The sequence below is a fragment of the Lontra canadensis genome, unplaced genomic scaffold (genome assembly GCF_010015895.1).
Source record: "Lontra canadensis isolate GAN:19392208 unplaced genomic scaffold, GSC_riverotter_1.0 scaffold14, whole genome shotgun sequence".
NCBI classification, from domain to species: Eukaryota; Metazoa; Chordata; class Mammalia; order Carnivora; family Mustelidae; genus Lontra; species Lontra canadensis.
The window spans coordinates 8,113,215-8,135,642 of NW_022631008.1; the positions used below are offsets into that span (position 1 = coordinate 8,113,215).

At 40.7% G+C, this 22,428-nt stretch overlaps 1 protein-coding gene across 4 annotated transcripts in view; it reads right to left on the minus strand.

Annotated features, from left to right (window-relative positions):
* The window catches only part of BACH2 (BTB domain and CNC homolog 2), a 352,486-nt gene that overhangs the window by 150,274 nt on the left and 179,784 nt on the right, over positions 1–22,428 (minus strand). The window contains exon 3 of one of the 4 annotated variants that reach the window (XM_032858138.1): positions 1,119–1,267. The exons of the other annotated variants lie outside the window; for them this stretch is intronic. The gene's annotated coding sequence lies outside the window, so the exon portion shown is untranslated. The remainder of the gene's footprint in view (positions 1–1,118; positions 1,268–22,428) is intronic. 4 annotated transcript variants of the gene reach the window in all.

Sequence of the window (22,428 nt, forward strand, 5' to 3'; positions counted from 1 at the left end):
AACAAAAGAAAAATGTTTAAAATTCTTACAATGAAAGCTAGAAATATCCAAAATGCATATATATTCATAGGCACATATGTACATTTGCATGTATGCTCACATATATCCAAATGCACATTTGTTGAGCCAAAATCTTCCACTCTTTTCCATTAACATGGAATAAATTGCTCTTGTCCTCAGTGGAGAGGTGATTGGCTTATTCTGAAGCTAACCCTGATCCTCAAACTATGTCACTCCTGAGAACTTAAAACCCCACAAAAACCTGGACTTGATGACTCAGACTATTAATTAGAGATGCACCTGTCTTCCCACATGCATTTTGTAAATCAAGTCCCATCTAAGTGTATGAGAGGAAAGATAAGACTCAATGATTCACTCTGAAAAGCAGTGATAGATTTCTCAACCCAAGAGAAAAAAGGATTTTCCCTTTTGAGTATCTAAAAACACGATGAGCGTGCCCGCAAAAGGACTGTAGCTGTCATTTTCGCTCGATACAGCGCAGTCACCCTCGTTATAAATCCAAGGACAAAGAACCACTGGTACCATTGACTAAAGCCAGCACAGAATACGGCATCTACTTGTGTGGACTTTCCAATGTGACGGTGCAAAGAGGACCTTAAAACTCTCTTTTCTTGAGAGATGAGTCGATATATTCAGTAAAGCACTAAATATCTTAATTTAGTGGCATTTAATAATGAATATTTAATACATTTTTTTTCTCCCTGTATCATCCATCCTTTCAGTGACACTTGAATTGAAGCAGTTATTCTCAAAGTGGAGTCCTTGGACCCCCTGCCTCAGTATCACCTGGAAACTCGTTAGCAAAGCAACTTCCCAGCCTGCCCCAGGTCTGCGGAATCAGAAATTCTGGGCACGAGGCCCAGCAAGCTGTCCTTTAACAAGCCCTCCAGGTGATTCTGATGCAAACGAAAGATCCACTGAATTAAGGAGCCACCAATATGCAGATTCTACTCCCTGCTCCCTTCCTCAATTAGAATTTTCAAGATACTTTGTTGAAAGAAAAGTCACCCATGGGGGTTTAGGCTACTTGCTATTATCACCTAAGAAAATTCTTACAGTTGTTTGGTTTGAGGAAAGTAACCTTGGTGAAAACTTACATGTAATTTTTCCAGGCTCTGTGCTGGCTTCGAGTCTTAGGATGCAGGGAACTGGGCGAAGGGAGAGATGAGAAGGCTACAGCAATCCATTCAGACATGGACCCCAAAGCTTTGCAGGGTAACCTTGTGACAGGTCAGTGAGTGTCCACCTGAATGGGGGCGGAAGAGCTGTCCATTAGCAGAGTAAACCTCGCACCTTAATGTTTCTCCCTCCCTCCTGCCATCCTGCTCACCACAAATAGAATATGATAAAACAGTCCATAGGATTAGTGCCTGGGCTCAATCCTATTCCCTGAGTGTTTCCTGAAGGTGAGTATCCTTAACCAGGGACTCTTCTGAACCCAAAAGCAGTTTGGAGGTGGGTCACTGTTCAACCTCATGAATGTTTTTCTTTCAAAAAACCAGAACACCTTGGTTTAGATGACACATGTAACTGCAGTAACAAGAATATGCAGGAAGCAAGGGATAAATTCAGGAACTCTGACTGAAATGAGAGGATTCTCTGATGCCTTAAGTGTTTATTTTTTTTTATTTTTAATTTTTCTTAGATTTTATTTATTTATTTGACAGACAGAGATCACAAGTAGGCAGAGAGGAAGGCAGAGAGAGAGGAGGAAGCAGGCTCCTCGCTAAGCAGAGAGCCCGATGCAGGGACTCCAGGACCCTGGGATCATGACCTGAGCTGAAGGCAGAGGCTTTAACCCACTGAGCCACCCAGGCGCCCCTTAAATGTTTATTTTTAATACTCTTTTCTGATGATAAATTGGTACATGCTTATTGTAGAACATTTGGAAACTATGGGAAAGCATAAGGAAAAAGTATCAAGAAACAGACTTAATTGTTGAGAATAGACCAGAGAGGAGGTGGCTGGAGGGATGGATGAAATCCGGGAAGGGGATTAAGGAACACACCGTTGTGATGAGCGTCGGGTGGTGTATGGAAGTGTTGAATCCCTATACTGTACACCTGAAACTAAGATAACACTGTATGTTAACTAACTGGAATTTAAATAAAATGAAAAAAAAGAAAAAAGAAAGATCAACTCTAACTTTGGCACTGATACATCACTAATAATATTTCGTTGTATAGTTCCACAACCCCTTAACTGAAACTCCCAAGTTTCAGAATGTTTTGGAATTCGGAATTGTTTGGATTTTAAAACTATTTGGGTGCAACAATCATTTATCACATAACATTCCATCATGGTCTGGAGCAGCAAATATTTCATAATATTTCTACAGCAAAACAGATGCATATTCTTATTAAATTGGATAAAATAGAATCTCACATTAGTTCCAGCCGGGTATTTCTACCAAAGAAATTACAAAAACAAAACAAAACAAAACAAAAACAAAAAACCCTCCAAAACCCAAAACTTTTGATTTTGGAATGCTTTTGAATTCAGAACTGGGAATAAAAGATTGTGGACCAGTATTCCTTTCAGAAACACAAAATACTCAAGAGTTTTGTTTCTTTTCTTTTTTTTTTTTCATTTTAAAAAAGATTTTATTTATTTATTTATTTATTTATTTATGAGACAGAGTGAGAGAGCGAGCGAGAGTTAGAGAACACAAGCAGGGGGAGAGGCAGAGGCAGAGGGAGAAGGGCAAGCAGGCTTGCCACTCAGCAGGGAGACTGAAGCAGGACTTGATCCCAGGACACTGGGATCATGATCTGAGCAGAAGGCAGCTGCTTCACCGACTGAGCCACCTAGGTGCCCCTCAAAGTTTTGTTTCTATTTTTTATTTGATGTTAAATGACTGTGAGCATTTCCCCAAGTTATTAAAAACACTTCAAAAACATGTTTTTCAATGTCTATGTGATATTATACCCCAAAGAAAAGAGTTTTATGTAATGATTTCATTTTGGGAATTACAGTTTTTGTTGTTGTTAGTGCAAATAAGACTTTGGGGGACATATCTGAATATCAGATTGGCCTGAATTTCTGAATACTATCTTAGGTAGATCCTTAAAAAGAATTACTGGGTCAACTAGTGTGATCTTTAAGGGTCTCGATGATTTTCCAGAAAAGCTATATCAATTTATACTCCTAACACAGCATGAGTGCCTGGCTAATTTGTTTAATTACCCACATTATCATAGGCATGGAAAAAAATACACTTGTATCTCATACATCTTAACAAAGCTCTAATCAATGATAATCATGCTTAGGAGATTTTATTTTTGTTTTTCTTACACAGAAGATAGTGAACAGCTCACTATCTATGACACAACAAGAGAGAATGGGATCAATGTGAGTTTACACTCAAGTGGAACCTCATTCAAGCAGACTGAATCCCATCTGGGCAATGACGGAGTTGTCACTTGTCCATGGGGTCTTAACTTGGAAAAAGGTATAGGCGCGGGTATGGGAATAATTCAGATGTCATCATGAGAAGATAAATTATTAATTATTTGTGGGCTGATTAATTCGGTTTCTAGGCTCCTGAGGACTTGGGTTTCTCTTCCTTTGGGTGTTTTGTATTTCTTGGACGTTTCGCTGCTGCTCAGCAGCCATCAGAAAGAGATGTGAAGACAAAATCATCAGACAAGCTAATAATAATGAGTACTAAGCCTTCTGAGTGCTTACAGTGTGTCAGCTCTGGTCCTGGGTGCGATATGGGTATCATCTCATTTAATGCTAAGGGCACTGGCTTAAAAATCAGTAGCTGCAAAATCTGAAAGCATGTGCTCACTCATCAATCACCCTTCCACCCTAATAAGTTTGGAGAAATTAGAAGTTTAGAATTTCAAAGACCTATCCAAGCCTAGGCTCTTAATACCATCACCCCAAGTATGGCTACAAACCACAAATTTTACCTTTATGCTTTTTGGATCAACACCCTCTACAATATCTATCCAAAGCAGGGGGAAATGACATAAATAAAACACAAGGAAACTCTAGATAATAATAAACACTTGGAAAGTCCTGTCTGTACAGGAGGGAGGCCATACCTCTTACAGTACAATAGAGAGTTAGGAGTCTGTCCTGTAACACTAAACAGGGTATATGCAGAGAAGACACAAAGATACACCCATAATACATACTTCAGAAAACAAACACACAAACACAGTCTTCCCAGATGTGACTACAAATTGGTAATGATAACATCAGGACTCACAACCTCATGTTTCTTTTCATTTATAGCTTTGGCTAATAATTTTTCTCTTTTCCCTTTATATGTATTTAATCTTACAGGATAATTGATGTAGAGCATGCTACCATTTTCGTATGAGTCTAAAAGAAAACTGAAGAGATACTTCCTTATTATATGGAGTGAAAATAACGTCACTCTTTTCCTTGTCTATAAATTCAATTTCTCAATAGTGGAATATAGTATATTCTATAAAACGGCTGAAGTTCAGAGAGAGAGAGAGAAAGAAAGAAACACACAAAAAAATTCCATTTTATTCTGGGAGTGTGTCGAGTTGATCTTCCCAATAATCTTATCTTAGTAAGGGATGTTTCTATCAAAATTATCAAAAGACCAAAAGACAAAAGATGTATCAAGAAGTGAATCATTTCCTTCACTGTGGCTTTTCTTTATAATTTAAGTAACATTCTTGTGACAGGTAGGTGTCAAGTGAGTAGAATGGCTCCTACATGATTTTTCTTTGCCACAATCATATATGTGGTTAATTTTCTAAGTATACTAGGACTATAGGGTGTGAAAAATAAAAGCAGTAATAGAGGAAATGACCCCTCAAAGAAATACTTTGTTTTTTCCCAAATGCCTAATTGCTTGGGGGAAAATACAAAAAATAAAATAAGCCACCTACTAATAACAGAAATGATTACCAGAAACTCTTTATATACTCAAACTGCACAACTAACATTTCTAAAGCTAATTACAAATTTGGATTCTCTCATTTTAAAAATACACTTTGAAGCAACCCACTTCTGTTTTAACGCTGAACCGAAGTCTGTGCAATTGGCACACTATCAAAGTAAAAAAAAATGCGTCGCTTGAACAAAGTTACCACTTTCAATGTCACTAAATCTTGAACTGCAAAATACCACAAGCTAAAAACTAGTAATACCATGTGGTTATGTTATCTTACATTTACAAAGGAATGTATAGTTTCCCAAGCCCTAAGAGGCTGAGACCTCTGTTATCACAGGAGCTTTGTTATCTTGGGGAGGTCATTCGCAGCCTCCGAGCCTAACACCTTTCACATACATGTTCTTGGGAGGATTAAATGAGAATGTACACACAAAAAAATTTTGCAAATTATAAGATATATGTAAAATGTGGGGTATAAGTGTTCTTTTTACTAGTGACTCTGTAAGGCATAAATCCATCAATCCTCATTTCATAGTTAAGGAAACTGACAACAGGAACAAATAGAAAAATAAAAGTGCCAAGTTAGGATATTCAAGCTCCTGTCTCTAAACTGGCCACAAACTGGCTAGGTGACTCTCTGTGACTTTTTTCTTCAGTAAAATGAACGGGTAGGATGAGGTAATTTTAAGGTCTTCTTGAAGCCAATGGTTCTATAATCTGGGACTCGGCCATGCCATGGTGGTGAGAAGGCAGCCCTTAGAAAAAGTCTTTGGGAGCAGTCCCTCCTGGAGGCCAAGTGCAGCAGCCATCAATTTGAGACCTCCAGTGTTGGGATGGGGGGCGTCCCTAAGCAGTCTCTCAGCTCCCAGGATAGCACTGGCATTAGTGAACTCATTTTACTGGATTAAGGGGAGGTTGGAGGATACTAGGTGAATGGCCAGGGCCTCTGGGCCACAGGAAGTAGGTACTGGAGGAGCTTGAAACAGTAGCTCTTTATTAACTGGTACAGACATTTCACATACTAACTCGTGTCGTCAAATAAGTCTATACCGCTGTACTGTCAGTCTTGCTAACAGCCCCACCATTATCTGGTTCTCACTTTCAAAGAGATAGCCCCTTCTGTGGGCCACTCACCTTTCTTGACTGAACTCCTACAGTGCTGGGGAGAGAGATGTGAAAGGGCTACTTTTTTTTTTTGAAAGGGCTACTTTTTGAATTATGAGTGCACATCATGGTCCCATGGGACACTTTAAAAAGACTGGAGCCACTGACTTCGGTCTCCACTAATGATACTCTACCGGCACTAACACAACTTTCTGTGATGACAAAAATACTCAGTATGTGTGCTGTTCGATATGGCAGCCACCAGCCACATATGGTTATTGAGTACTTACACTTGGTAAGTGCGACTGGGCAATGGAGGAACCGAATTTTAATTTTAACGTATTTAAATTCAATTTAAATAGCCACACGTGGTTAGCAGTTACCTTATTAGACACTACAGCTCTAGGCTGCCTTACATGCTAGTTCTCTTGGACATATTTCAGACCCCAGGAGCCCATTCTGGACAACACTCATTCGAGAAGTTTTTACTGACCTTCTCCTGCGGCTGGGTACCATTTAAGTGTCTTAAAACAATGGTGAATGAGAGCCATGGACACTTTCTGCCCTCATGGTGTTTCTCAGCTAGACTGATTTCCAAAGACCTCACAAAGCCTTGAAGTGGTTCACAGGACTGTGCTTAGGAAAAGGTGGGTGAGTAGATATGGTAATGCTACACTAAGCATGAAAGCACAGCTTTTTCATTTCTTCATATTTACTGTTAGAGAAGCTGGGGGAAAGTTTAAAAAGAGATAGCTGGATGATTACTGTTCATTCACTTACAAGTAAAGTAACATATCCCAGGTATGGGAAATTATCTATAATTCCCTTTTGCACAAACATAAATTTACTTAAAAGAAAAAGTCAGGGCGACCTGCATTCTTAAGCCCAAGGAAAAGTAAATGGTATTTAATTATAACAACAATCATAAAGGTACATGTGGATTTCGAGCTCAAGTGGTGGGCAAGGGAACATTTATACCAATTAGCAGTGAAATGATCAGGTTTTCGTGAAGGCATCTCTTATATAAGTGAGGCTGATTGCATCTTTATCTCTACAATTCAACTCTTAGCAAAGATTTTCTTAGTGGTTTTAATGGGATGTGATGAGCAAAACTCTATTTGCTTTTCCCCCAGGAAACTAAGGCGGAGGTATTTTTATCTACATCACAAAACTAATACTAACAACATAATTTCTAGGAAACATAAAAGTGGTTTGGTTTAATGCTTTTCCAATTTTCAAAACTGCTTCCCCTGTCCTCCTGTTGTTAATTCTTTCCTACCCTCACCACCCCTTCTTACCTTATTGAAATTTAGAGTGATACAGAGAACAAAACAAAATATTGAGGATTGTTTTATGTTCTTGTTTGAACCTGAGTTCAGGCTTGCCTAAATTTAAAAGGACAAAGGATGTCATACTCTGAGATACGGTGTTTTTAAGTTAATTCTCTTCACTGTTTTATCACGTGAGGCAAAATACTCACTGGGCCAAGTAACTGCGTCTTGCTCTGTATGCTAGCAGGGTCCTACTTGGATAACACCATCAAGCCAACCTGACCTCCTAGCCTTAAAAAGATACTCTGGTCCCTGATCAAAGTTGGACCACTGATTTGGGGGCTGATAAATGACTCTTACACATCTACACACATGCAGGCACATTCCCATCACTTTTCCTCTCTGGATTGGGAAAGATAAATTACAGTGTTCTGAAAACAGAAGTTCAAATCTTAGTTCCAAAAGTGCAAATTGCATTTAGAGATTATCACCTGTAGGAAAGGTCAAATTTCAAAAGTTCCACTGGCCCCATGCTCTATAAAATATTACTAAAAATTTGGTGACAGCTTTAGAGATAAACATGTAAACTGAGAGTGGCCCTGGGGTCCTTATTCATATTCAGAAACACTAAATGGAGTAGTCACACACCATTTTATGGCCAGAATGGCTTTAAAAAGAAAGGGGTTAATTTTTTGGAAACTACAGAGATGAATTTTTAAAAACTACATTTCAAGCAATTTAAATAGTTACTCGTATAAGGCCTTTGAATCATAGATCTTGTGGCTTTTGTGTTTTGCTCTACTGGCATGGGAAGGTGATGCAAGGAAATGTACTTTTTTTTTTTTTTTTTTTTAACTACAATACAGAAAGACGCAGCCATTTCAGACAGGATGGAGAAAATTAAGATGAAAATGTCTCTGAAAGTTTCCACCTACACATTTCAGGTGCTGGGACCAAGTTATTCTGGTTGGAGAGTGATAGCTAGAAAATTCACTTCTTTGACATTCAACGTGTTTACATTCCCCAAATATGGCCGTTTGTCTGGATTGTCACCTCTCTTATAAGAGGATGGTGCTTTTTCAGAACGGCTTGCCATTGACAATTCAAAAAGAAAAAGCCAAAAAGAAAACGAGTGTTGAAAATACACAACCTGAAATACTTTGGGGGTTTCTGTAGGCTTTATATTTTTAAAAAATACAGGCCTGTATTTATAAATAATAATGACAGTAAGTTACATTTGCTGAAAACTTCTGTGTGCTGGGAACTTCACTAGGAATTTCATATTTCATATTATTAGCTTGTCTGCTGGGTGAGAGAACCATGGCTCAGAGAGGCTAAATGCCTTCGCTAAGGTCACAGTGCTGGAGAGGAGATGGCATGCAATCTGGATCCGTATCCGCCTGGCTCTTAAAGTTACTCCTTTCCTATGCAACACTACGATCCACTATAATTTGGGGAGACTACATCCCTCTTCCCAAAGGAAACACGATCAGTCTTCCACGGGCTACCAGTAAAATGTCCAAGTAACCTCACAAAGCTGCGGGTCCTACAGCAACTTGATTATTTGTATAAGAGGAATTAATTAACTTGTTAGTACTATAATGGTTATATTTCACATATTAGAATTAAATTAAGATAATTAGACTTAAATAATTTTTTTTCTATTGCAGTTTCTTCAAATAAAAGTACTACCGGGTAGCTTATTGAAAAATGAACCAGATCAGTCTCTAAAGGTGAATTAAAGCACAGGATACCTGTCCCTAAGTTATGGAACATGGCAGTTAAAACACTGTATGAGGAATCTCACTCTGGGGCTCAGTCTCAGAAGAGCCTCACCATTTTTGGCAAAGAATTCTCACAATTCTCACCAAATTTCTGCCCAAGCAGAAAATGCCCGAAGCGGGCTCTGACGTACCATTCAGGGCTCAAGTACCATATTTTCCATCCTTATGTCAGAGATCATCCATGAAATCACACAGTCCTTGACTAAATTCATCTGCAAGAATGCAGATGTGTATGCCTGTAGGGGCTGCCTGTCACCTTAGTGAAGGGCAAGTTTCTTGAGAACTTGGGTGGGCCAATAGTGCCTTGACTTCTCTCAGGTTCCATACTTGGTCTGGGCTATCTACCTCCTTGCCCTTAACTAAGAACTTCAGCTTATTTATCAGCCAGAAAAACCTGCCAAGTCCTATGCCTTTTGGGAGCTGCAAGTGCCTGCTGGCCTCATCTATCAAGGGCAGGTGCCCCTTGACTTCCAAGTATACAGGTGTGGTTGCCAAGCAGGTGTCACACAAGGCAAGGTGCTGGTGGGTTGTTCCCAAGAGAGGCTGGTGAGATCCACACAGAGCTCACTGCAGGTGCGACGGCTGCAACAAGTTTGGCCAAGGATCCTGAAGACAGGTGAGGCATATGTTGTTCAAGAGGGACGTGACAAACCAGGTTAGGAAAAGAAATACCATTGACCCCTTATTCTGGCTGAAAAACTCAAGAGTTAGCATAGATTGCTTAGCTTTCCCTCTCTCCCTTCTTAACATCTAATCCAACAGCAAGTGCTGCTGATTCTACCTTCAACTTGTATCTCCGGTCTGTCTACCCCTCTCCATCTCTACTCCGGTCACCATCATTTCTCACCTGGTCCACTGTTATTGTCATGGTAACCGGCTTCTCTCTTTTCAGTTCCCACTTGGCAATGAAGTCCCCAGGGTCACCCTAGTTTGGGTGATTTGCTGGGAGAAATCACGAGACTCAGCACGTAGTTGTACCTACGCTTTGATTTATTAGAGCCAGATCTCATCTGCTTCCAGCTCAACCCCTGACTGGAGACTCTGACCACACACCTGCCCTCGCCCTCCTCTCCAGCTGCCACCTGCATCCACCTAAGCCTCTTCTTTCCCTACACAGTCTCTGTTTCCTGCTGCTTTTTCCTCACATGACAAACTCAGCTTCTCTCTCTGGATCTACAGTCTCTACGTTCCTGCCACCATCTGCCTTGTATAAAAATCAGTTGTGCTTAATCTTGCTGTGGTCATACACCCTTCAGGGAATCTGGGGCTGTGGTTCTGAATCGCACGGTACCCACAGCCATGTGGCACTAACGATTCAGCTCCAGTCTTGCTACAGGGTCAGCACTGTACCCATCATGACCCCCGCCCCCCTTCTTGCCAGGCTGCTCACGCCATCTCTCTGTTCTGGGCCACCTCAATCCTCTCTCATCATTCCCCTTTCTAAGCTTATAGGTGATTCTTTGCAGGCTGAGGGAAAGAAAAAAAACAGGGAGCAGAAGAGAGTGACAGCCAAAAGTGGCAGAAGCTGTTGTGTGTAGACACAGGGACCGTGGTGATTCTGATGGATTTGATACTGTTCTGCAGACCTATTTTTGTTTGTTTATCTGTTTCATAAGGCATGGATCCTCAGGGCTAAAAGGACTTTGGAGACCACTGAGTTCAACCACCTCCTTTTACTGATGAGGAAACTGTGCTGTGAGGAGAGGATGGGAAGGAGGAAAGCATCATTTATGGAGGGCTTATCATCTGCTTTGAATACACGTATTTGAATACCCACAGCCAGCGAGTGAGTGGCAGAGTTGGGACCATACACTTTCATCTATTACTTACACACTCATACCACACAGAGGAAAGGGCTTATATTTAATATATAGAGATACTTGGAATTCCTATCTCAAAAGGTAAATGGTTTTTCCCTCTGTATGATCCAGTATGTATTTTTAGCTCAGTGAAACATAACAAAACATAAACGTTACATTTCAATCATCTTGAAGTGTATAGTTCAGTAGAATTAAGTACATTAATTTTGCTGGGCAACCATTCCATTACTCAACCAATACATTTTTAAGAGTATTTTCTGGAGCACCTGGTGGCTCAGTCAGTTAAGTGTCCGACTTGATCTCAGCTCAGGTCTTGGTCTCAGAGTTGTGAGTTCAAGCCCCGAGGTGGTCTCCACGCTGTGCGTGGAAACTACTTAAAAAAATATATATATTTTCTGCATAGTAAATTCAAAATGAGATTCAAGAATGCCCCCGCCCCCCAGAAGGAAAAGACGGGTAGGAAATAAACTTTGAGGGTTAGACTTCATCTAATAGAATCTTTCATACCTAGTAGGTTCTCTGTGACATATTCTCCTAGTCTGGAAACCAGAACTCTGAGAATGTTTGTAGCCAGGTGAAAGGTAGCCTTTGTTGTTTCCTGAGACTCTATACTAGTTGTATCTGCTTTCAAAAATGTTATGCAACCCAGGAAATCACAGGCTTCCATGCCTCTTCCATAAAAGGACAAGTGAAACAGTATTTCTTGGAAAGAGAGGCATTTACCAGCATGCTACATCTAGATGGAGCTGTCCCTGCTGCTCCCGTCTTTTTCTAAGCAGGGTTTAAAAGTGTTGGCACAGAGCACAAAGAACGTCCCTCAGCTATTCAGCCTTTAGTTCAACTCCACAATATATTTAGCAAGATTTCTTTCTTCCTTTTTTTCCCCCCTTCCCTTCTTGGTTTAATGACCTCAAATGTACCAACATCCTGTCTTACCTAATCCCCTAACAAGTTCTATCAAATGCCAGGACAGAATCAGACAGCACTGCAGGCAGTGAGATCATTCACTAAGAATTCATTTTTATTCCAAAAATTAGGAGTGCCAGACCATTTCACACAATCTATCACACAGCCAGAAAATTAGCCTGGCACTTGAAGAGACATCCAAACTAATTTTTTAAAACCTCCTCCTGTCCTAGGTCATTTACAACCCGATGGACTTTCTCCTCAGAAAAAGATGCATATACACAACCTATTTCCACATTCTGATAGGGGTTCCAAGGGTCGCCTACGAATCCACAGACCTTAGGTTCATTTTTGCTAGAAATGAACTCCAGAAGAGTTCACTTGGTCTGCAGGCCTCTGTACTGGATCCCTGGAGCCTCCCAGAGTGACCTCCTTTGGTATCACTTCAGTCTCGAGATGAAAATGACTTTTCTTATTTTGGCTGCAGGAACATTCCCACATGGCTTCTGGTCAAACTCACCATCAACACAGCTACATCGCTCACCAAGTCAGCTGACTGCTCTGGGAACACTCTTTTCTCTCACCAGCCCATGATGAGCCTGCTCTACCCTCCTTTCCTGAGTTCTGTTCTTCCTTTTGCTGTCATGGATCCTGCTATCCCCTTTCTCTGCCCGTCACTTTCTTTGTTGGCCCTCTGTGACACTCTTATAATGAAAAAAATTAGACCTTTTTTCTTTACCATAAAAGTAACAATCTTCAGAGACACCTGGGTGGCTCAGGTGGTTAAGCGGCTGCCTTCATTCAGCTCAGGTCATGATCCCAGCGTCCTGGGGTCGAGTCCCGCATCAGGCTCCTTGCTCTCCGGGGAGCCTGCTTCTCCCTCTGCCTGTCACTCTGCCTGTGCTCTCTCACGATGTCTCTCTCTCTGACAAATAAATTAAAAAAAAAAAAAATCTAAAAAAAAAAAAAAGAGTAACAATCTTCATTTTGTATTTCATTCCTTTGCTTTTTCTCCAACAGCATCCTTTGGCCTTTCATCCCTTCAGCCCCGGGGACACCAGCCCAGCTCGCTGAGCAGCAGTCCCTGTGGTCTCCATCCAGCCGGAGAAAGGGCTTCTCCGCCAGGAGCAGTGCGGTGCCGTAGGAGGACAGTAAGCCTCAAGTCAGACAGAGCTGAGTCCAATCCTGACTTGCTAGCTGATGGATTTTGGTCGCTAATTTAAATAAAGGCTCAGTTTCCAAAAAGAAAATGATAGGGATGATAACAACCAACTTGTAAGGATTTTTAAGAATGACTGAATGAACTGATACAGACATAGTTCCAGAGATACAAAAGGTGCCTGGGAGATGGTGGTTCACATCCCCCCACCCCAACTCTTCTTTTATTAGGTTCAGCCTACATTCTGCATTTTAGAAGCAACCCCAGCTGCTTTCTATTAGGTAGCTGGGACCACATATGCTTGGAGTCTTAAGTATCTTTTTAATAGGTTAATTGAACATAATTCATATACCACGAAATTCACAGTTTTAAAGTGTACAAGCCAATGACTTTTAGTACATTTACAGAGTTATGCAACCATCGCTACTAATTTCAGAATATTTCACCGCCCCCAAAAGAAGCCCCATCCCCATTAGTGGTTATTCTTCATTTCCCCCTTCCCCTCAGCATTTGGGTTGTTTTCATTTTGGGCTATTATGAATAATGTTGGTATGAGCACTTAACTGCAGTTGGATATATGTGGACATGTTTTCAATTCTCTTGGATATATACCTGGCAGAGCAATTACTGTGTGATGACTAATTTTATGGACCAATTTGGTTAGGCAGTGGTACCCAATATTAAGTCAAACATATTTTAATATTGTCATGATAGTATTTTTTTAGATGGGATTAATATTTAAATCACCAGATTTGTGTAAATCAGATCATCCTCCATAATGTGGGTGGGCCTTACCTAATCAGTTGGAGGTGTTAAGAAAAAAAAAACAACATGATCTCTCCCAGGGAAGAAGGAATTCTGACAGCTCACTGCCTTTAGACGTGCTCTGCAACATCAGCTTTTCCTTAGGTCTTCAGCCTGCCAGGGTACCTACAGACTTTGGACTTTCCAGTCTCTACAATCATAAGACAACTCTTTAAAATAAATCTTTCAGGGTGCGTGGGTGGCTCAGTGGGTTAAAGCCTATGCCTTCGACTCAGGTCATGATCTCAGGGTCCTGGGATCGAGCCCTGCATTGGGCTCTCCGCTTGGTGGAGAGCCTGCTTCCCTTCCTCTCTCTCTTTGCCTGCCTCTCTGTCTACTTGTGATCTCTGTCAAATAAATAGAATCTTTAAAATAAAATAAAATAAAATAAAATAAAATAAATCTTTCTTTGTATCTGTATACATCCTATTGGTTCGGCTTCTCTAGAGAACCCTGAGCAATACACTGGATCATGTGGTAATTCTATACTTAACATTTTTAGGAACTGCAAGCTGTTTTTCAAAAGGCTGCACCATGTTCCAATCCTACTAACAATGCACAATGGTTTGTATTTCTCCACATTCACACCAACACTTATTACTATCTTTCTGTCTTTAGCCATCCTAGCGGGGGGAAAGTGGCACCTCACTGTGGTTTGATTTGTGTTTCCCCAGTGACTAATGGTGTTGAGCATCTTTTCATGAACTTTTTGTCCATTTGTATGTGTTCGCTGGAGAAATGTCTATTTTAATGCTTTGCCCATTATTTAATTGGGTCATATGTGTTTTGAATGTTTCATTGTAAGAATTCTTTGTAAATTCTGATACCATTGGTCCAAAATACGATTTGCAAATATCTTCTCCCATTCTGTGGATTACTTTTGCACTTTCTTAATGGTTTCCTTTGAAACGCAGCAGTTTTGGATTTTATTAAGTTCCATTTATCTATTTTTTCTTTTGCATTATGCTTTTGGTATCACATCTAAAAAAACATTGCTTAATCTTAGGTCACAAAGATTTATTTCTGCTTTCTTCTGAGAGTTTTACATTTAGTTTACATTTAGTAAGAGCTCTTACATTTAGTTTTATGATCTATATTGAGTAAATTTTTGTATATAGTGTAAGGTAGGGGTCAAATTTCATTCTTTTGTGTGTGAATATCCAGTTGTTCCAGCACCATTTGTTGAAAAGACTGTTCTTTCCCTATCAAATATTCCTGGCACCCTTATTGAAAAACTTTGACCACAAACATAAGGATTTATTTCTGGGCTCTTAATTCTATTCCATTGTCCTATGACTACACTGTCTTGATTACTATAACTTTTTTGGATGTTTTGAAATCAGAAGGTGAGTTCTCCAAATTTTTTTTAAAGATTTTATTTATATATTTGACAGAGAGATAAAGAGAGATAGCATAGGTAGGGAGAGCAGCAAGCAGAGGGAGAGGGAGAAGCAGGCTCTCCACTGAGCAGGGAGTCCAATGTGGGACTTGATCCCAGGACCTTGGGATCATGACCTAACCTGGAGGCAGATGCTTAACCAACTGAGCCACCCAGACACCTCTCCACCTTTGTTCCTTATCAAAAATTTTTCACATATTTTGGCTCCCTTGCATTTCCATATGAATTTTTAAATTAGCCCATCAGTTTCTATAAAAAAAGCTAGCTGAGATTTTGATAGGGATTACACTGAATATGCAAATTTGGGTAGTGTTGCCATTTTAGCAAAACAGAGTCTTCTGATCCATGAACATTGGATGTCTTTCCATTTATTTAATTCATAAATTCTTTTGTGTATAAGTCTTGCACTTCTTTCGTTAAATTAATGAGTATCTCATTTTTTCTGGTGCAATTGTAAATGGAGTTATTTTCCTAATTTCATTTATAGAGTCTTTTGTTGCCAGTATATAGAAATAAAATTGATTTTTGTATACTAACCTTCTGTCCTGCAACCTTGGCTAAACTTGTTTGTTAGCTCTCTTTTCCTCTTTTTTATGGACTGGAGTCTTAAATGTTTTTAAGTATTCCAAAGCACAGGTAGATTCCAGCACATAAACTCAACACTTAAACTGCACTGCAAAAAAAAGTCCATGCTTTCAGTTCCTCCTCCCTTGGCACTGGGTGATATTCCTGCTACTGGGTCATAGTCTTAGCAGCATTCCTACTCTTCGACAAACCATACGGTCATTTGAAGAGATAAGTTTCTGGAACTCCAGGATACAGTGTGAAACATAAACCTATTTTCCACAAAGGGGTGTTAAAAAGACGGGTCGTGTTCTCAGCCTATTCCATTAGGTCTACTGGAGTGGACATCATTAGGTAAAGATGCTACAGGGTCTAGCCTCATCATTCTCAAAGTAATAGAGTTTAAAGTGTTGTTTCAATGGGAAACCACATCCTAATGGAGTTTTGAATGAACCTTTACAAAGGAAACTTCCCTATGAGCAGAGACTTCTTATGGGTTTTCATATAGATCCTTCTTACCTATACCTTTACACCTCAGGATGGACTCCCAATGTACATTTCTTGGAGGGACAGTGGTGGTTACTCTCACAAAAACTGCTAACCTTGGCACAAATGATATATAGCTTTTATTGGGCTATATTTGCTTCAGGTTTAAAAACTGATTTCCAGCCAGCCAGCATTCAGAGACCTGTTTTGCATCTGGATCCATGAGTCACTTATTTAAGTATGCATTTGCCCAGAATACCCGGGCATGTGAAAGGATCAAAATATCACACTTTGATTGATTCAGAAAGTTATTTTCTACCACTACGCAGTCTGAGAATTTCTATGCGGCGTCTGACTAAGTGGGGAGGTGTCAGAGCAGACAGCTAGGAGTTACTGTGTAGAAGACGTTGTCCCTCCTCTCAGGCACCAAGATCCCAGGGAGTAAAAGCCCCAGCTCTCCAAGGCAAAATGTGTCCGTGTGATGCTCCTATGAGCATAATCTGGGTATCGGAGTCATCTTTTGAAGGGATCCTGGTATTTCGGTTTGACAAAAATCGAAAAACATTTAGAAAGAAAATCGGATTTGTGTGTAAATGAAGAATATTCCTGAAAAGAAACTCTGTTACGAAACTGAAATCTGGAGACCGCGGTGGTGCTAAGTTGAGTCATCAGTTCCCTTTACACCCTAATAATTGACGGCACTTTGATCACAATGACTGCTCTGGGTGATGATGCTTTTGTGTTTGCTTTTTTAAGTACTTCCTTGTGTAAACAGGTTGTCTCACTATCGTCTTGCAAACATGTTTACATTTGGGGGATCATGGGGAACATCTGTTAGAAACAGATTTCACGCTTTTCTGTCAACTTAGGGAAATCTGAATCATATTTCTTGGTAAAATAAAAAAGCTCTGGGATTGTTAAATGAAGTTCTACTGGAAGGGGGCTTGATGGGATATCTGATTACCCTTTATATATGTACTTAGAAATTTGTCTTGAAAACATCCTTTTGAAGTAGGCAGAAACAAACATTAATTATTCACCATATTTTTAGAGATGAGGACAAGGAGGTATAGAAAAGGGAGGGGGCCTGGTCAATGATAGAGAAAGTGGCAAAGGAGGGACCCACACATGCCACAGGCTTTTTGATATACATTCCTCAGGGATCGAGGGTCCCGTGATACAATTTCCCAAAGAAAAATGTAACAATCCTTCCCAATCTTTTTTTTTTAAATTTTTTAAAAAGATTTTATTTATTTATTTGACAGAGAGATCACAAGTAAGCAGAGAGGCAGGCGGAGAGAGAGAGAGAGAGAGAGAGAGGAGGAAGCAGGCTCCCCACCGAGCAGAGAACCCGATGTGGGGCTCGATCCCAGGACCCTGAGATCATGACCTGAGCCGAAGGCAGAGGTTTTAACCTACTGAGACACCCAGGTGCCCCAATCTCTCCCAATCTTATTAAGAAGATGTCTTATTCTGGAGAGGGCAAGAGGAGGGGTTCAGTAATGGACTCTAAGAGTGCAGTTTTTAAATTCAGGTCCCAGATGAGAGACCTAGAGGTTTGTGGAGAGGTAGGGGCACACAGAATGGAATAGGAACAGAGGCTGAATGAGAAGATTCAGGCAAAATTGGCAAAATGTTCTACTGAAACATCAGTATGGCACCTGCTCCTGCCATGCCCAGAAGCCGATGCCCTGATGCTTCTCTCGGAGAACGTGCCAGCTCTGGCCCTTAGACTTGAGGCTGGGCTGTCCACATGTGTGCACTGAGGCCCCTGCAGTGTGGCACGGAGAAGGGGAATGGGGGGGGCAGGAAAGAAAGGACAGGGTGGGCACTGGCTCTCTCTACACTACAATGTTCTAGCTTAGAACTCCAAGGAACCTCAGAATTCTAAATCCAAACCTGCTTTCTGAAAGGTCATCATGTCAAGGAAGCCGGAGAGAACATATTTCATGCAATTTGTTAGCTTGATTTTTAATATTTTCATGTTTAAACATAGGGCATACGAGTTTCATTTGTGCCCTTCCTTGCTGCTAGCTGCACAAACGTTAGGGCCAGGCCTTCCTGGTGGCCGCTGAGGTCTGGGCACTTGTGGATGATACATGCCAGTGTATCACCGACTGACCCTCTGGGGGTGAATGATAGCTCATTATTTTAAGGAAGTGGAGGTGGCTTTAAGGGGCTTTTAGAATATCAAGGTGTTTACACAACAATTGTTTCCTTCACTATTGTTTTGAAGAGATTGTCCTGAAAGAGGTTAGGCAATCTTTTCCAGTCCAGCTGCTTGGCAGCCAAATACGTCAGTCAGGCTCTTGCTATGGGCTAACTAAGCAAATCTTATTCTTTTTTAAATCACTGAATTTTTCATCTCTTGTGATTTATTTCATACCTACTTTGTCACCCATTTGTCAGTGGCTAGTTTGAACAGCGCAACCAGTGGGAACCAAACCAACAAGCAGTTAGACATGCCAAGGAGGGACCAAATGTAGCCAGGATGAGAAAAATACCAATGAATGTTAGGATGACCTACAAGAAATAATTAAGTAGCTATACATCAAATGCATAAATATGATTCATTTTAAATGCCCCCACACATTACACCCACTTTTAGGAGTTTCCCAAAGTAATTTAAAACCATTTCACGTTGCTTCCTGTTTTTCAGTCCTTTTATCTGTTGATGGGGGTGGCAATTCTACTGTTACCAACTGAACAAGAAGAAAAGTAAAGGATGGGGCAAGTTTCCTCATTTTAGTCATCAGAATCTGCTTTCAGAGGCCTCATCTATAGATTTTAAATTCCAAAATGTGGGGCTCTATGCCACAAAGTAATTAAGATGTATCATACATTATAACCACAGATTGCACCAACACTTTCTCTTGGAGTTAATAAACTTCTTGCATCAACTTTGGGCCACCTGTTCCCTCCAAAGCTTCCTGCCAAAGCAACTGATCTTTAGAGGAAAGAAGATGGGTCAGAGGCTCACTGGCCCTGGTGTATAGCCAGCACACTTCTCTTTTCTTCCTTGAGATAAGGACTGCCCAGAAAAAGACATTTTCCCATTTCGGAGCTAAAGTTTCAGAAACACGAGACTATTCCAAAGATATCTGTTCCATAAAATTATCATGAGGCACCAACAGCAGCTCTGGGGAAGTGGCCACTTCTTCTTATTTGCCTTTAATAGCTCATTATTTTAATCAAGGAGATGATTAATGAAAAGCAGCTCTCCACACTCTGCAAGAAATAAATATCGATTAAGTACCACAGTGGGGTGGGAAGCATTTTGGGGGTTGTCTAGCACAACCCACCCTCAAGGACTTGACCACCAAGTAGTTGATTTTGATTAAGAACGTCCATTGAGAAGAAAGGAACTATCTTTTAAGCAGCCAAGTCCATTTTGGAGAAGTGCATGCACAATATCATTGCACGTATTACTAGAGAGTTCTCTCTAAGGCAAATATGCTTCCTTATAGATTAAAAACACTGGTCTGCCCTCCAGAGAAACCAGAGAAAGGATGACACGGGTTAGGGAGTAACCATGGCTCCATTTCTTTTAACCCCAAGTCTTTTCTCTGAAAAATTGTTTCCAGTTCCTTCAGATTTCACTGGGGACATGTTTTCAAGTTCTCTCACTATCATTGTCTTGGACCATTGTTCTTAGAAAATTTAAGCTCTAAACTGAAAAAAAAAAAATTAAATTTAACATCGCAGAACAGGCAACAATACATTTGCAAACTCACCCATCAAAATGTGACCTCAACTATGGCATAATTTTAATAGTGAGGGGCACACAGAGTTATCTATCAATTTCTTAGTCCTATAGTGGAGATCAGACCATTACTCCATTAACATTGCGGGTAGCCCCATCACATCAATGCCTAAGACTGAGCTTGTAGAAATTAAACCAATGCCTTTTTGTATATTGCTTCTGCCTTTTATTTTCCATATACCCCATTGGTGAGGCTAATTATTTTTTTTGGGGGGGGAGGAGATAACTATAAGGTCTTGACACTTATTTCTGTTATTAAATGTCAACTTTTTCAGGTGGAGTTCCTTGTTTTTTCTTCTTTCTTCTGTTTACACACTCAGCAGCAAAGGAAAATATGAAAGAGAACAGTGCCCAAGAGATTTTTTTTTTTTTTTTTTAAATCATGAATTGTACTAGGCTTACAAAGCAGTGGGCAGTCAGGGTGAACACTCAGTCAGTAAACAATACCCTTTAGGAACTGGCTCACTGTGTACGCTGTGTTGGATCCTCCTCAATCAATTCCAAGAGGAAACTCAGAATAAATATTTATTATATTTCTTTATTTCTCCTACTGAGAACTATCTAAGATAAGAGGATGTTTAATGATGGAACATATTTCAGGATTTCTGCTCTGTGCAGTGTTCTGCCCATAGGGCGTGAGGACTGACACAAGTTCCAACCTCATAATGAAACCAGACACAATTCACTTCCTTTTTTTCTGAAACTACCCCTCACCTGGGGGATGTCTTGAGATGACACAGAGTTAGTCATGTATCACTAACCTGAGATACTGAAGGGAATGATTGATAATCATTATCATTAACAATAATATTATTTAAAACATCTTCCTGGGAAGGTGGACTACATTTGCTTGGGATTGAATAGAGTGCTGACCATGGTTATCTGTCCCAGCTGCCAATCCCTACAGTCTCAACAGGAGAAAGGAGACATTTCAACTCCAGAGCTGTTTTCTCTTATAATTGGCATAACAAAGAGAGATCGAGTCAGATGGGTGGACACTGGGGCTACACTCCTACAGTTACCGTACCCCTTATTAATTGAAAGTGGACAATCAAGAAATCACAATGTACTTTTCGTCTAATCCTCACTGTGCCCCCAGGCTTTTAGGAGACAGCCTGACTACTGGAGATCCGAGAGAGGGGACCAATCCAATCTACAACCTGGCTGTTAGATGGGTACTCTGCTTTCCGCAGTCTGGAGAAAGAGAACCAAAGCATGGGGCAGTAGAGAATGTCTGCCATCTCTCCAGGCAAGTGGGAAAAAACAAAAAACCAAGCAAGTGCAAAAAAAAAAAAAAAAAAAAAAAATCCCAAATAAATGTGGAACCTAGACCTTGTCTGATCTCAGAGACCCTCCCCCCAAAAGTCTTCAGTTTTGACTGTTTTCCAGTGATAAGATTTTTATTAAGGACATAGGAATGATCTGCCCCATCCTTGGGCTCCCTGTTTACTCTTCCTCCCTCTATCAGGAATCAATCACTATTCTTGAGCTCTGGATCCTACCTCTTCTTCTTCACTCAAGGAATTTGTTCCTGCATTTGTCCTCACTCACCTTGTAGCATCAATTTCTCTCTCTCTCCTGGACCACTGGCTTGCAGACATGCTGAATATCTCCCATCTTATGGTCCCTTCTTGATTCACTGACCCCTCCAAGTTCCCTCTTTCTCTGCCTCTGTTTCAAAGGAAGACCGTTGAAGGAGTTGGCTAGACTTGCTGCTCTTTTCTCATTTCTAATTCTCTCCCTAACCTGCTGTAAGTAGGTTGTGTGTTACTAACAGTTGCAGTGTCAGAGAAACTGCTTTGATCAAGGTCACCAGTGATTCCGTTTTCCCAATTCTATGCTCAGTTCTCTCTTCTCATCTGACATGACTTCTCAGCATCATTTGACCCAGCTGTCCACTTCCTCCATGAGATGACTTCTTCCCATGCCTTTTGTGGCATCACATTGTCCTGGATTCTCACCTGCCTCATCTGTGACTCCTTCCCAGTCTCCTTGGCTGGCTTCCCTTCTAAATGTTCATGTTCCAGGCCTCCAACCTTGGACTTTTTCTCCTCTCTAATACTATACTCACTCCCAGGCCTATGGTTTTTGTTACCTGTATGCTGAGGGTTCCCATATCTTGCTCTAACCTCGTCCCTGATTTCTGTATCCAGTTACCCTCTCAGCATCTGAACTGTATATCCAACATGCATCTCAAACACAACATGGCCCAAGTAGAGTTCTTGTTCCTACCCTCCCTACCTCACTCTGTTGCCTGAAACCTTTCCTTTAGACTTTGTCCAGTTCTTAGCATAGAGTCCGAGGTCCTTACTCAGGCCTGTTGTGCCCTGCCCTGGCTTCTTCCTCATTCATATCTGTCCTTCTTTTCTTCCCCCTTCTCCAGCCACTTTAGCTTATGGGACCAGTCCTGCATCCATATCCTGTCTGCTTTGGCTCTCTTGCCCTTTCTTTTGCCCCAGCCTAGA